We start from the raw sequence: 17,434 nt of genomic DNA, 5'->3' as shown, positions 1-17,434 counted from the left end.
ATGAGGGATTCGATGATTACACAGATGAGCAAGGCACGTTAAGTATCACGTTTTGGTGAGAATTCAGGAATAATTGAGTTGTTGGGGGTTCTAATCAATATTTAAAAAGTGCTGGTAAATGAAGGGTAGCATTTTGTAACACAGTTCATAACACAACGTAATGAAAGTATTATATATCATTTTACATGTTAATTGTGTCAAAAAGAAGCTATACTGTTTAAAAAAAAATTACAGTTACCCCTGAAGAAGGGCTATACTCAGCCCGAAATGCACTGGGTAGACGCAAACTGCCTTGGATGAATGTTGCATTTCCACACGTGCTCTAGAAAAAGGCCTGGATGGGCATATCTTTAGCATTTGAAGCAAAGGAAAAGCATGCAACCATACATGTGGAGGATGAAAGATTCATAATAATTCTGGATCAAATGGAATAAAAAGGCTAAACATGGTTTATCAAATTGAGATGAAGTATTTTGTACACACATGGTAACCGCTGTGCGACTAGGAATGGGGAGTAAAAAGCGCCCCACATCTGTTGTAAAATGTTTACTTTGCCAGGTAGAAAGGGCAGTCATGAGACATGTTTAAAGGATTACTTAAGTGGGTGGCACAATTGGTGCTGCAAGCCTACTACTAGCATTCGATTTACAGACCTTGGGCACGTGTAGTGCCACTTTTCTAGGGATTTATAAGTAAATTGAATATGCCAATTGGGTATAAGCCAATGTTACCATGTCTAAAGCAGGGAACACAAGCACTGTAGCACTAGTTGGCAGTGGTAAAGTGCACAGAGCCAACAAAAACACATTCAGTAAAAATTAGAAGGAAAGCAAAATGTGTAGGGAAGACCCTGCAGAAAGGCCCCCAAATCTAGCAATGACAAAAATAGTTTGATGTCAAATTCCTCAATACATTACGCTGGACTGAAGCCTATCTGGAAAATTACACTACAGCCAAAGGTGGGACAGATTTCCCTTGTGTAAAATAGACTTATTTGAGAAGCTGATAAAATCTAACCATAGTGTAAAATGCCAAAATAGTTTACTGCAATAAATCAATCTCAGACAATATGAAAGATCAGAACAGACACCCTTTCATCCTGCTGCGATACAGCTTTTCTCTTATCAGAAAGAGAAGAGCTGTAGCCAGAACTCATGTATTCACAAGAAAGGAATTCAAATTCAGCAGAAGAGGGAAGGGGGACTTTGCATTTTCATTGCTCTTTTTTACTGTTTTTTCTGGCTTTTGATTGGTCAACAGTTGTGTAGGCCACCTTTGCAAAACTTGCAATCATCATAACTGATAGAGACATTGTTAATACAGATCCTGTGACAAATACTGTAAATAAGAGGGATTACATTTTGAAATTTCTGACTAATAAAATAGGAAGAGGCTTGACAGTAGTATTGCTCTAGCGCACTATCCTCAGGGTCAAGTGCTAAGTTGGTGATCTTGCTGCTCCCATTGGTTCCAACATACAGGTGACCACAGCCAAAGAATCCAAATGTTACAGTTGGAGCCTAGTTTCCCCATTGCCCTGGGGCCTCAAAACATTTCACGCGTTCCCACATGAACTGCAATAAAAGAGAAAAAATAGTCCTGCTACTGATCCTCTCCCTGAGTGCCCCATGCTGTGGCACCACAAGCTTCAACAACTGCTGTGCCAGTTGCTGCCGAAAAAAAGCAGCAATAGTATGTCATTGCCCTGCTGTGACAGCAACATCAGGAACAACATAACATGGTATGCCAACGCTGTCGTTTATGACCCTGGAACCTGAAGAGGCTAGATGGCATAAGACTTATAAGCATGTTCAGGACTTGGGTATGAGAGAAAGCATACCATGTCTAAGGCCTCTCCACGGACAGACAGGCAGCAGCAGTCTCCTCTTCTGATTTTACCCATGTCTCATTGTGTTCTGACATTGAAGAGTGGAAGCCTTTTCTTTGGTATACACTGGCTAGTGTTTGGTTTAATACACTTTTCATACTTAGTTCATCCCTTTTTGCAGTGGTTTAAGTCTTTTGTACTCCATCAAGTACCAGAAAAAGGGTTTTCTGGGGGTATTTCAATATTGTGGACTCCAGGGCCACTGGTGGAGATCTCTCACAAACCCCTACTGTGCCACCAACACAAACTCCATTTACCTCAGTTTACCTCCTGTTGCGTAAAATAAGGCTCTGGCTTAGTTCCTCAAGTTTTGACTTTCCCACCCACAGATGCTGGAACTCAGTTCATTGCACCAATGCTTGAGTGTAAAAAGTCTAGTAGTTGTAGCCCCACACAACCCCAGTCAATATACTTGTTGATGTATTTAATATTGCCCGTAATGAAGAAAGCAATACATTTCTTTGTAATTCAGTGCATTCAAATAAGGATCTTCATTATTCAAAGTTGTCTTAACAGTCTCCGCGTACTAGACATCTGTAATAGAGCCGTGAATCATTACCTTATTCATTGATACTTTCAACACAAACGCCAATTGCAATGTCTCAGTGGGTCTCATAACTTCATTTCCCAAACTATGTCCTCAGGAACAGGATAAGCTGTGATGTTTGCAGCATAGAGATCTTGTTGAGCTCTGTGGGATGAGAGAAAGTGGTTATAGTTCCCAAACCACGGATTGTGGATCAGTTCTTTCAGTGATGTAATATTCATTCAGAAGAAGGATGAATGATGAAAAGAAACACTCCTGTACTGATCCAAACATGGTAATGTGAGTTACCTGTCATGAAACCAATGATAAGCAAGAGGAAATCAATGGCTTAGAGCGACTGGAGAATGTGACGAAAAGTCCTCTGTGTAGAATTCATATTCATTTTCATAAAGTGTTGATTCTCAAAATGGCATCATCTCGATTGTTGTTGACTCATGTGGGGTTTTATAATAAACAACGGTGCTGCTTGGAACATTTGCCACAGTAATAATGGCATCATTAGATTCTTCTTTGTAATCCATTGCTCGATGTATAATTGGAGACACAGTAGGCTCATATATTCCCAGCAGCGGGTACTCAAACTAGTGATGTTACTACGCTCTTTTAATGGTATTTCATTCAGGGTAGGGAGAGGCTGAGAGGTTCTACTCTGAATCCTATTTGAAGTGCAGCAGGGCCTGCGGCACTGAGTTGGCCACATAGTGCTGCTTAACATGGTCAATGAACCATATTTAGACAAAATATTGAGTTCAAAATGAGACAGAAATATTTGTAAAAAAAATACTGTGATTCAAAAATATTCTGATGCAAAAACATAATCGTCAAAAATATCATTTTTGGGTTAAAAGTAATATTGTTTTTTAATAATATCTTTGTTTTTAATATTGTTTTCAGTAATATAGTTGTAAAAAGATATCTTGAATTTTTTTTCAATGTGTGTTAGTTAATGTCGTTTTTTTGTGTTACTATTGTTTGTATAATTGTTATTAACTTTCCTAAAATACAGTTTATAATTTTAAGAGGTTTTTTATTTAATTGGTATTTTCAATTAAAAGTTTTATAGTGGGTTGCTGGGTTTGTAGGGGGATAGGCTGGGATGTTAATTAAGTAATAGTTAATAAAAAAATGAATTGTTGGTTATTAATTATTAAGTAATAATGATTAATTATTTAATTAATGATTCAATTTGTAAATTGTTTGATACTGATTTATTTTAGTTATATGTTAGGTGAAGGTTGCTGTTTTTGTAGGAGTATAGGGTGGGACGTTACATAAAATTAAATGTACTGTTTAATGGTGATTATTTTACATTACATATTATTTGATTAGTTAGAAATCTGGTTCCTGGTTGGCTGGAATATGCCCCATAGGCCAGGCAGGAACCACCAGTCTAGAATAGACATGTTTTTAGCCTTCTTTGGAACAACAGTTCCAATGGTTCCATCCTCAGATGGAATGGTCTTAGCAGCTAGGAAGGTGAAAGAATGGAAACCCCATTTAGCTTTCCTTACCTGCGGGATGACTGCCTGGTTGGTTCCTGAGGACCTGAGATTAATGCTAGGTTTGTGGCAAGTCACCAAACAGTTGACTGTCATTACAAACAGGTGTATTACAGTTAGGCTTCTCTGCCGCATGGTCACTCTAATCATGAACCAATATTCTTAGACTGAGTATTAATGTATTTATTGAATTGAATAAGTTTAGAGTTTTTATGCATATATGTTTTGACCTCGTATTTTTTATAATACGCAATGAAATGAGATATAAATGATCCATTCTGTTATACCATTATAATAGTTCAAAATGTCCATCCTGGTAGCAAGTTTTACACCTACATATTATTGGCTCAATCCTCAATCATTGGTTTCCATGCCATGAAGGCCAGGGAGCCGAGGCACATCTGTCAGTTTTGGAATCTTTTGTGGTGTAATAAATAATTATTGTTTGCAAATCGTCCCTGGAATGCGCAAAGTTCTTTCGTAGTTATAGTTAGGACCTATTTTCCATAGGAAATCCGCAACATTCTATTCCCAATAAGTGTGGCACCGGTTGACGAATCCTCGCAAAATTTTCCAAACTTCTGTCCAGATCTGCTCCGCTCTTACCCTGAAAGCTTTGTGGTGATTCGTCAAGCGGGGGCGGAGAAAAAAGGGGGGTCCCAAAACGCGTTTTCCCCATGCAATTTCCCATAGGATCTGTTGTCGCAGCTACAGCCCGAACCGCTGAACGGAATGACACCAAATTTGGCAAATAGGTAGTCCTCAGTTCAGACTCGTGCCTTTTGCATAAATGGTGTGAATCCGTTCAGTAGAGTTAAATGTACATAAATATCTATGACCGCAGAGGATCCGCGGACCGAACATGCACCGTACGCGCACCCTCCCCGAACCGAGCGCGCACCCTCCCGATCGTGCGCTGAATGCTAATTGGCTGTCGAGTGTCTCTCTACATTCGAAACCAGGAACTGTTGGCGGCCATTTTCTGCCTCGGTAGAAGCGAGGCTGAAGAAGCAAGGGGAATAAGTGTGTAAAACATATAAAGGGGCAGAGTGGAAATACTCTGACCCTCTAGAGGTGCTTAGGGGGTCCCAGAAGGACCCCCAGGGACCCCTTTAAAAAAAAAAAAAAACAGCGAAATGCGCGCACAGTGCGCGCATCCTATCGCGTTGGGTACACGGATCCACGGAATTTTTTAAAAGAAAGAGAAGAAATCATTGGTTGTATGACTACTTTGTACACTGAAAGGTAGGGTGTATATTTCTGTTTTTTAAAGGTATGATTCTTATTGGTTAACAAAAACAGATTGTAAGGAACATTATATATGATTAGCTGATATGTTGAAAAGTGAAGCACACTTCCTCTCTTGTGTAGGAAGATTGTGTGCTGAACTTCTGACCTGTGTGCTTAGTGCAGTGTTCCATGACCTGTTTCTATGGTAACAGGCAGAAGGCAGATTGGGGGAAGGGTTGAAATGTCTTTCAGTTGGAAAGGGTTGAAATGTTTAACCAACAGAAATGTGTGTTTGCTTTTGAGTTTATGTGTGAAGGATTGTGATTTGATGTTTACATGTATATGTGTGGAAAATGAAAGGGAAACTTTTCCATTCTTTGTTTTTGCTGAGAGGTGCACAGTGCAGAGATTCTGTAAAAGAAAATATGGTGAGTGACTGATATACTTCTTAATCTACAAAAGAACTTGAAAGATGAGTTATTTAATTGTGAGGGGATGTATGTAGACTATTTCGATTTTAATCAGACTAATGTATTTCTCCTGCTAAAGTGTAGGGAGTACTTTTTTTCTCTACAATCTTATTAACAGTGTGTGTGTGTGCATGTAGAAACCATTCTGTGATAAGCATTTGTGTTTTTCATGTGTTTGCAGACAGATAACTGTGCTGTTTTTATATTTTGGTAGAATTAAAAACCAGTCATTGTTTATGAATTTGTGAAATGAGTTATGTTATGTTTCTATACTAAAATGTAGTACTACTTCTAGATGAAGAAATGTGTTTTGGTATAGTGCAAGGGATAGTGTTGTTTGTCTAGAATCACACTGTGAGTCTGTGTGCATTTGGGAACCACTGTGAGTGAAGCATTTGGTAACATTGTGTATTTGCTGACAGATAACTGTTTTAACCTGTCATGTTGTGAAGTTTTAGTAGCATTAGAAGACAGTTATGGCTTATGATTTGATTAAATGAGTCAGGCTTTGACAGAAAAGTGCAGTCCTGAAATATGTAGATTGTGTGCAGTTCCCTTACCACTTGCACTGTAGTAAATGAGTTTTGGTAAACTCCTAGGGATAGTGGTGCTTGTCTAGAATCACACTGTGAGTTAGTGTGTATTTTTGATCAGTGTGAGAGAAGCATTTGGTGACATCATGTATTTGCTGACAGATAACTTTTTTAAAACCTGTCTTGTTGTGAAGTTTTAGTAGCATTAGAATCCAGTCTTTGCTTATGCGTTTATTAAATGAGTCATGCTTTGACACTGATGCGCTGTACTTAAATATGTAGATTGTGTTCAGTACCATTAACTCTTCTAGACTAGTGAATGAGTTTTGGTAAACTCATAGGATAGTGTTGATTGTCTAAAATCACACTGTGAGTCTGTGTGCATTTGGGTAAGGATTGTGAGAGAAGCATTTGGTAACATTGTGTATTTGCTGACAGATAACTGTTTTAAAACCGATCATGTTGTCAAGTTTTAGTAGCATTAGAAGCCAGTCTTTGCTTATGCTTTGATTAAATGAGTCAGGATTTGACACAAAAGTGCAGTCCTGAAATATGAAGATTGTGTGCAGTTCCCTTACCACTTTCACAGTAGTGAATGATTTTTGGTAAACTCCTAGGTATAGTGGTTGTTGTCTAGAATCACACTGTGAGTGTGTGTGCATTTGGGAACCACTGTGAGAGAAGCATTTGGTAATATTGTGTATTTTTTAGCAGAAAACTCTTTTAGAACCTGTCATGTTGTCAAGTTTTAGTAGCATTAGAAGCTAGTCTTTGCTTATGCATTGATAAAATGAGTCAGGGTTTGACACTAAGGTGCAGTACCATGTACTATTCTGTTCACTGTGGCAGAACTGAAAATGTAAAAGTTTTACCTAAGCACTGTCCTAGAAGTAGGCTGATTATTTAGCCAGTTTCTAAGTACCAAATAGATTGCTTCAAATGTCTATGCAGTATGCATGTAGTGTTCTAACATACTATACACTTGTCTTTTACACCTTCAATTCCCTAGTCAGTATCCATACACTTGCAGGAAACACCCTGTCACTCCCTTTGCAGTCCTCTAGAGACCCATTCAACAGCATGTACTAATCCATTCACTGTGCCAAAACCCAAACACTTATACATTCACCAAGACACTCTCTTTTCAGTACTCTAATGATTCAGTCACTGCCTAAGTATTCATGCACTGAGCCAGCTCTTAGCACATGGACTTCTTCAAACACCTTTCCACTATGAATGCAGTCCTCTAACCACCTACACACTTGTCTTTCACACCTTCAATTCCCCAGTCAGTATCCATTCACTTCCAGCAAACACCCTGTCACTCCCGTTGCACTCCTCTAGTGACCCATTCAGCATCATGTACTAATCCATTCACTGCGCCAAACCCTAATAAATTCACCCAGGCACTCTCCTTGCAGTACTCTAATCATTCAGTCAGTACCCAAGTACTCATCCAGTGACCCAGGCCTTAGTATATGGACTGCTTCAAACCCCTATCCACTATGCATGCAGTCCTCTAACCACCTACACAATTGTCTTTCACACCTTCAATTCCCTAGTCAGTATCCATACACTTCCAGGAAACACACTGTCACTCCCTTTGCAGTCTTCTAGTGACCCATTCAGCATCATGTACTAATCCATTCACTGTGCGAAAACTCAAACACTTATAAATTCACCAAGATATTATCTTTGCAGTACTCTAATCATTCAGTCAGTGCCTAAGTATTCATGCACTGAGCCAGGCCTTAGCACATGGACTGCTTGAAACCCCTATGCACTATGCATGTAGTCTTCTAACCACCTAGACACTTGTCTTTCACACTTTCAATTTCCTAGTCAGTATCCATACAGTCCAGCAAACATCTTGTCACTGCCTTTGCACTCCTCTAGTGACCCATTCAGTACCAAGTACTAATCCTTTCCCTGTGCGAAAAGCCTAGCACTTATAAATTCACCTAGGCACTCTCCTTGCTGTACTCTAATCATTCAGTCAGTACCCAAGTAGTCATGCAGTGAGCCAGGCCTTAGCACATGGACTGCTTTAAATGCCTATGCAGTATGGATGCAGTCCTCTAATCACCTACACAGTTGTGTTTCACACCTTCAATTCCCTAGTTAGTATTCATACTCTTCTAGCAAACACCCTGTCACTCACCCAGTGTGTCTCCTTATAGTACTGTAATAATTTAGTCATTTAGTCAGTCATTAGTAGCATGTAGAGTTTTAGTGAGGTAGGCTTTAGGACATGAACTGCTTCAAAGTAGTATGCACTATGCATGTAGTGTTTTAACCATCGTCACACTTGTGGTTCAGGGACATAGTTTCTTAGTCAGTATTTATATCAAATGTGTTTGTACAGTAATGGAATAGTATAATTTTGAAAGTTATTAATTTACATTTATTTGTGATTCTTTTTTACAGATACAGAACAGGAGTGTTTCTCATCTGTTTGCACTCTTCTCATGCAAGATTGTTTGGATGAAGGGTCCTTAGGTGTTTCATCATACTTGCTGTGCCGCATGAGTATTTTTGTTAGGATCCCCTCGCAACAGAACTCTTTTGAAAATCTTGTGCATGAGAAAGGTGGTATTGGTCTTTGTTTGCCCCCCGAGGAAAGTATAACATTTCCACATCACTGAAGGAAAACGTTGTGGGCGTGGTGCATCCTCCAAAAATTCAACTTTAGATTTTGTGAATATTTTATAGCGACATCATTTACAGTTTTTGTAAGTTAAAGTTACAAAATGTTGTTAGCTGTGTGCATTTTATATTTCTGTGATTTGTATTTGAGAATGGCATTTTGTTTTTTTTTAACAATCTTTGAGATTGTGTTTTTTTTGCCCGCTGTTAAGTGATGAGTACGATTGAAATCACTATTTTTAGTGAAATGTAATATATTCTGAGAACAGCAAAAAAGGCAAAAAAATTACTTTGAGGAAATTATGCTGTGTTGTATAAAATGTATTATTACATGTTATAATTTTTTTTTCCTTTTCTTTCACAGATCCAAATTTTAAAACAAGCAATTTATATGAATTTATATTTGTATGAAAAACAGAAAAAAATGTATACCATTTTTTATTCCTATTACTGTGAAGGTAAGTTTAACTAAGTCTCAATATGCAGAATGAAGAGGCCTGCAAGAAGCTACAAAGTTGAAACACGTTTCTAAAAACACTCTGTTTATGTAGTTTTGAAATCTGACCATAATCAGATATCATGTGACCTGCAAAAAAAGAGATTTGAGGGGTTCATAATATTTCACCTTTTTAGCTGTTGAAGGACCGCAATCATTTCAATCATTCTTCTTTGAACATCTTTGCAGACAAAACTCTGTGCTTGCCTTCTATCATTCGCAAGGAAATTTAAAAACGGAAATATGTCACTTTTTGTAACACAGCTATTGTGCAAGATACTCTTTTATATTTACAAAGAGAGGAAAAGGCACTCTGTGCACTTTTTATACTCCATGTAAATATAACCTCATCATGCACACCACTTTGTGTTGAAAAGGTGTTCTATAAGTGTTGTTGTGCATGATTGCACTTAATACTCATAGAACAAGACACATGTCTAGATTTATCAGAAATCATAAATCTCGATATGTGTGTGAATGCTGCACCATTCTAAAATTGGTGTAGGAAAGCACAAGAAGGAGAATTGTCTTAATTTCTCCACATTTTTATATCTTCAATGCATGCTGAAATGTTCAGCATACATTGAAGAAGAAAAATGCATTTTCTCATCGTTTTTGTGCAGGAAGGTGTGTCTTCCTGCAGAAAAACAAACAGCACATAACACAGATATCCTTGCATTATGGTGCAAGGGTGCCTGTGTCACCACATGGCTGCAGTTTAAGCAGCCGTGCAGAGAGAAGCATAGATTTGCAACATATTTGTGCACATATGTTGCATCCCTGTGCTTCGGAAATTACTACAGCACACTGCAGTTAAAGAGGATATTGTGTGATGCTGCAGCACTTCCTCATAGTTCTGCACTTAAACATTCACTATACGCTATTAATGCATTCATTCAGTCAATTACATACTACACATACATTCATCTAAACTAACACTAACAAAGAAATTTAGCTCTTTTTTTAAACCAGGAAAGTTAGTTCTTACAAGAACTTTTTTTTTTCTTCTTTCTTCTTTCATAATTTTTTTTGGGTTTTCTGAACAATTTTTATTTTTTTTTGGTTTTTCTTCAAAAATAAATAAATAAATAAAACAGGAGAAACCAAACAATGAACTTCAGGGAACAATAAAAAAAACAAAAAACCTAGCAAATGTGACTTTCTTGCCGGTGGCAGATCAAATCGATCGACTGCTCACCATAGCACAAAGTCTTATTGCAGTTAGTGCAGAGCACTTTTAAAAATTGAAATTGAAGACGGATGTCCAAGGTTTGGGCTGATGGATGCACTCTTGATGTGCTCGGCTGCGATGAGGTGGATGGCGCAGGAGCAGGAGTGTTTCTCATCCGTCGGCACTCTTCTCGTGCAAGATTGTTCGGATGAAGGGTCCTTGGGTGCTTCATCATACTTGCCGTGCCGCAAGAGTATTTCTTGTTAGGATCCCCTCTCAATAGTACTCTTTTGCAAATCTTGCACGTGACCAAGGTGGCATTGGTCTTATTCTGCCCCTCGGGAAAAGTAAAACATTTCCACACCACTGAAGAAAAAAGTTTTTTGGGTGGTGCCTCCGGCAAAAATTCATCCTCAGAAGTATGAGGTGATGCAGGTGATGCCTGCTGCCCTGAAGCCATTTTTGGTTGAAAAAAGTTAGAGCTAAGGGTAAACTTAGTCTAAAAAATCTTCCTCTCTCCAAAGAGATGGTGCTCTAAAGAAGGTCAAAGAAGAATGATTGAAATGGGTGGGGACTTTCAATAGTTAGAATTGGAAGTGTAATGAACCAATCAAATCTCTTTTTTTGCAGGTCACATGGGATCCGCGCACCCTGCGCTTACGCAGCACGCACCCAGCGCGCATCCGCGAAATTCAATTAAAAAGAAATCTAGGATTAGATGTAAAAATATATTAGTTTTAAGACTAGTTTAGAGTTTGTCTTCAATTAATATTCACATGAAATACATATATATATGTTTTTCTTAAATGTTAAATATTTCGCGGGATCCGCGCACCCACCGCGTCATAGACGCAGATGACGCATCGCGGAAGCGCGTAAACGTCGTGTTACGTACATCAAACGTGTCGCGTATAGGCTGGGAGTCGCGTACCTGTCGCATTGCGATCGCGCACTAAACACGTACCCAACTCGTACCATGCGCGGATGCTATCACGTAGGGATCGAGAACGGTGCGCATAGGGTGCGCGGATCCAAAAATATATAAAATATATAAAATACAGTTTTGAACATATAGTTAAAAAAATATTTTGAAAAAAATATGTTTGTAAAACCCATTAAGTTCAAATAACATTTTTTAATTTTTAAAAGAATTAATTGAAAAAATAAGTTTAAAAAATGGTGATAAAAAGTATTTTAAAAAAAAGATAATTAATGAAATTGACACACTGAATTTGAAAAATATAGAAATCCAATCAAAATCATTAAACATGATATCTTCAGAGATAAGTTATAGATAGGAATTAGCATTTAAAAAACCTTTGAAATTCACTAAAAAACCATAGGTTTCAGGGGCGTTATAGTTAGCTGGACATTTCCCTCGTACAAAACCATAGAAATTACCCCGTTATAGTTAGTTCAGCTAACTATAACTCGCGCCCCCGCAATGCACTGCTGATGACATCACATATTACATCACTCATGACATGACATGGTCAGTGACATCACTGATGACATCACTGATGACATCTCAAATGACATCACTGATGATGTCATCCATGTGATATATTAGTGCATCTTCTCACACCCTAATATAACCTTTGATACACCGACTCAAAATTTCAGACGGCCATTTTGAAAACCATAGATACTCCAATACCAATAACTACATACCCACTCATTGACTCTTTGGTCTACATACATCTCCACTCACTCACCTGTACAGTCACTCATAATTACAGTCACTCCGTACAGGACTATCATATGCATTTATACACCTATATAGACACTCACACACCGCCAATTATCCATTGAGGTACTGACACACCTAGTCAGTCATGCAAATAATTTATCACAGTCCAATTTACTCACCTATACAGTTAAACACACTCAAGTTCACTTACTCATAAAAATACTAACAAATTCTGACACTCTTATACAATTACAAGCACACACTCATCCATACAGGCACTCCCTCAATCACACACTCTCACATATAGATAGTTATATACTCTTACACACATATACACTGTGTTTCACATATGTAGTTACTGACACATGTACAACTGAGATATATATTCAATCACTAACACACTCATACATACACTCACCCAACCATACAGTCCATCACAGTTGCACTCTTAAGACTATGCACCATAGAATCCCCCACTCACACATCTATGCACATAGTCACACACACCCTACCCACACAAACACTCAGGCACCCATACATGATACTGAGACAACCAATCAATAACCCATATATACACATGCATATAGATATTCACAAAACCATGCAGCCACCACCAATACCACCACCACCAATACCACCACCACCACCACCATTACCAGTACCTCCACCACCAATACCAATACCACCACCAATACCACCACCAATACCACCACCACCACCAATACTGCCACCACCAATGCCACCAATACCATCACCAATACCACCACAACCAATACCACCACCACCAACAATACCACCACCAACACCACCACAACAGATACCACCACAAATACTACCAATACCACCCCCACCAATAACACTACCACCAATACCACCACCAATACTACCGGCAAAACCAATACCACCACCAATACCACCACCAACAATACCACTGCCAATACCATCACCACCACCAATACCACCACCACCATCAATACCCCCACGACCAATACCACCACCACCGATACCAGCACCACTGATACCAGCACCACCAATCCCATCACCTATACCACCAGCAATAACAAAAACCTCACCACCACCAATCCCACCACCACCACCACCAATCCCACCACCAATACCACCACCTCCAATACCAACACCACCAACACCACCACCAATACCACCACTAATACCACCATCACTACCACCAATACCACCACTACCATCAATACCATCAATACCACCACCACCATATCACCACCACTAATAACACCACCACCACCACCACCACCAATACCACCACTATCACCAATACCACCACCAATACCATTATCAATACCACCACCTATACCACCACCACCACCTATACCATCACCCCTAATGCCACCACCAATACCACCACCACCAAGAATACTATTAGGACTAACAATGGAACCTTCTACTTGACAGCACCTGATCTAATATCACCCTTTAAAGTGTTCTCCCCAATAAAGTGTTGTCACACATAGATTAAGGAAATGTGTGCATTCTGAATAGCACCCACTGTTACAATGCTAGTCACCTAGGGAACTTAATCAAACAGATCAAACATCTATTTTAGTGTAGGTTTTGTTTGTCAGATTGTCATTTAATATGTGACACTTTTTATTGTTGTATATATATGTATTTATAATTGTATGTCTATGTATTTTTAACAGCCCTGAAGAAGTCCTGTTTCAGGACGAAACGCGTCGGCTGTGTCGCATTGTAATGTCCATTGTCCAATGAACTTGGAATAAAAAGACTAAATCAAGGAACACCTATCTGTCTTTTGAATTGGATTTGAACTACATATATTGTTATTATTTTACTGCTTTTCACAAATGTGTGGTGTATCTTAGCTTTTGTTTGAACCACCACCACCAATATCACCACCACCAATACCACGGATTGAGTGGGAGTAGGGGCAACTCCCAGCTGGTGCGGCCACCAATCCTCAGTCCAGATGGTTGAGGCTTTTCCCATTAGCAGAACCTCAGTTTTGCTGGGATTCAACTGGAGGCAGTTCTCCGTCATCCAATTTGAGATGGCAAGCATACCCGCCGAGAATCGGGTTTGCTCGGCTTCTATATTAGGGCCAATTGGGAACATCAGCTGAGTATCGTCAGCATAGGAGATTATTTCAAACCCTAATGGTTCTACAATTTTTGCCAAAGCGGCCATATATACATTAAATAATGTTGGACTTAAACAGGAGCCCTGGGGTACGCCCTTATCGAGACGAGATTTCTGGGAAAGGTAGGGTCCAAGCATTATCGTTTGCCATCTATCCGACAGAAAATTCTGCAGCCATTTCAAGGCTGTGCCTTGGATACCGCATGAATGTAGTCTCTCCACGAGCAGAGAATGTGAGATGGTATCAAATGCCGCAGAGAGATCTAGGACGATCAGGACTACTGATCCTCCTGCATCCATTACTTGCCTTAGGGAATCCGTCACTGCCAGCATAGCGGTTTCAGTACTGAAGCCTAGATGAAAACCTGATTGTGAAGGGTCTAGAATTTTATTTGACTCAAGATAAGAGCTTAGCTGCCTATTTATTATAATTTCCAAATGTTTGCCCAGCAGGGGTAACAAAGATATTGGTCGATAGTTACTGAGAACCTGCGGCTCGGCGGTAGGTTTTTTCAAGATGGGTCGTACAAGTGCTTCTGTCCAAGGAGTGGGAATGATGCCTGATTGAATTGAACAGTTAAAAATGTTGTGGATTACCGGAGCACAACTGGTAGATAACAGGGCTATAGTTTTGGGAGGGCAAAGGTCACAGGGCGAACCGGATTTAGCAAAGGATAGTGCGTTAATGATTTCCTCTAGCGTAGTTGATTCAAACTGGTCGAGAGTGATGGCTGTCGATGTCTTAGATTCTCCTAATCCTATTAGAGCAGGGATCTCCAACGAGTAGCTCGGGAGCTACTGGTAGCTCGCCAGTACCTTCAAAGTAGCTCTCTGAGGTGAATTCAAGCCCAGTATCAAATTCAGAGAGTTGGTGCCTGTTAGAGGAGGCAGCACTGATCATCTCAAGACCCTTAGAGTGACAGTCAGCCAAACCTATGGCAGTAACTCATACTAACACTCAAACACACACTGTGTCGGCTTATAGGGCATGCTACATGACAGTCTGTATCCAATCTCAATGTAATTAAGCCACAAGGAGATTGACCATGTTGTAGTCCCTCCTTCATCAGTCACAACATGTGTGTGAACAGTGCACCATCAAAAAAGTATGGCAGCAGTAGCCTGAGCAGTAATCAGTGCTGACCCACCAAAGTGGGGGGTTGCAGGAGTCAGAGTGAAAACGTGTCTGTTGGATGCATGATCAGCCCAAGACCTGAGGAGAACAGGATATGATCCAGACCAGAAAAACTTAAGAGATTCATCAATATTTATGTGTGTCCATAATAAACACTATTGCTTCCTGAAACTATGCCTGGTGCCAAGAACCGCCAAATGTATATGCTATCCCCATCATAAGAGTGTTATTGCTGGCATAATTGTGCCCATTCCTGGCATAATAGTGCCAATGGCATAAAATGGTCATCCTTCACTATTTTAGCATTTCTGGTCTAGTTGTGGTATACTAGCAGCCATCATTGACATACTAAGAGCATGACTGGCCTATATGTACCTATTCCTAGCATATTAATGGTCATGACTGATATATAGTCTCATCCCTGATCCTTATGGTTTCCAGCCTTGGCCCAACTGTGGCCCTAGTATAATTTTGGTCATTACTGGCATAATACAGGCATCAGTGGTGCTATGGTGAGCATCCATGGCATATGACTGTAGTGTAATACCTGGAAATTCAAAGCAGTCTGTCCATATGAGGCATTTGTACATGGGAGTACATGATGAAAATGACAAGCTGATGTTTTGGGACTGTGCATTTTCTAAATATTGAAAACTGATATTTTAAAGGCAGTTTTAGTTTTCAAAAATGGGTTTTCTTCTGGAAAATTGAGTTTGTTTGCCCTCGTTGGAAAGTGGTATTAGATAGAAAAATGTGCATTTTCAGAAACTGGCGAATGATAATTCAAGCTGAGCTGGGGAGACGTACTGCTGTGCTTATGTCCTTTGGGCCACAGGGCATGTCAAGATGTGAATGTTACTTCATAAGTCAAGGGGAGGCATTTAATATTAATGAACTTTTTCCCAGCATTTCTGCTGGTAACCGCACTTGGTATACTTGGGTGGTAACTATTGGAAATGGTGCTTTGGGTGGTCATAGTGTTGTCACTATTTTACAGTTATAAAATTTGCTAGTAGCTCGGGAAGACTTTCCTTGAGCAGAAGTAGCTCTCACTACAGAAAAGGTTGGAGACCCCTGTATTAGAGTTTCTGGCTTCAGAGGCGTGGTGGTAGGAAAATTTACATGTTGCCTCTAAAGTTAAGCCTGACTGTGCCAAACTACCAGAGGATACGCACAGGATAATTTAGGGTTTGTCTGCCTCTTACCCTGACTGGAATTGTGGTTGCTGCTTGTCTATGGTTCATACCCCAGTCAACCAACAGCCCACTGTCTAACACCCGCCCTTCGTGCTACAGCAATGGACGTACGTGACTACCAACCTGCTCTTCATGCCAAAAGCCTCTCCTTGCAGCCTACTCTAGCACAAAAGACCTCTTCCCAATGGACTTGAGGAGGGAACTTTTCAATGGGACTAATCTGGTCCCTGTATCCGAACCGCACTCCATCACGGTCAGCTACAGGAGGTTCTCACGAGTGGCGATTTCTGCCTCTTGGCGTTATTTTCACTGAAATCTTTAACAATCAATATCTACAGTTTACTGATTGTATTTTGTCTGTTTTGGTGTCATTTTATTTATTGTTTTTTTCTAATGTTCTAAATTGGCTTGGAGTTTTTGTTCTAGTGTTTTCACTTTATTACTGTTTGTGTACTGCATAAGTACTTTAAACATTGACTCTAAGCTAAGTCTGACTGCTTTGTGCCAAGCTGCCAGAGGGTTAAGCACAGGTTAATTTTGTGACTTTTTGTGGTTCACGCTGTCAAGGATTATGGTTATTGCTTGAGTGGGGCTTCCACCCCTTCCAACCAATGACTCTAATTATTACTCTACATAAATAACTGTGCTGAGTGTATTTGCTTATTTCTCTCTCTCCCTGCGCCTAACTTCAACACTGAGCTTTCAAGCGAATGACAAAATCTGTTGAAGACCAAGGAAGAAGTCGAACCACTAGGCTCACATGCATTGGAGCACAAGGAGACCTTGAATACTGACATATG

The 17,434-nt window shown here is 39.7% G+C and overlaps 1 protein-coding gene across 3 annotated transcripts in view; it reads right to left on the bottom strand.

Annotated features, from left to right (window-relative positions):
• Positions 1 to 17,434, bottom strand: part of PIRT (phosphoinositide interacting regulator of transient receptor potential channels) — a 350,034-nt gene that overhangs the window by 161,152 nt on the left and 171,448 nt on the right. For 2 of the 3 annotated variants that reach the window (XR_014966507.1, XM_085616780.1), the window contains exon 2: positions 2,448 to 2,579. The exons of the other annotated variant lie outside the window; for it this stretch is intronic. The gene's annotated coding sequence lies outside the window, so the exon portion shown is untranslated. The remainder of the gene's footprint in view (positions 1 to 2,447; positions 2,580 to 17,434) is intronic. 3 annotated transcript variants of the gene reach the window in all.

Source organism: Triturus cristatus, chromosome 7 (genome assembly GCF_964204655.1).
Source record: "Triturus cristatus chromosome 7, aTriCri1.1, whole genome shotgun sequence".
Lineage (NCBI taxonomy): Eukaryota > Metazoa > Chordata > Amphibia > Caudata > Salamandridae > Triturus > Triturus cristatus.
This window is presented reverse-complemented; position numbering and strand designations above follow the sequence as displayed.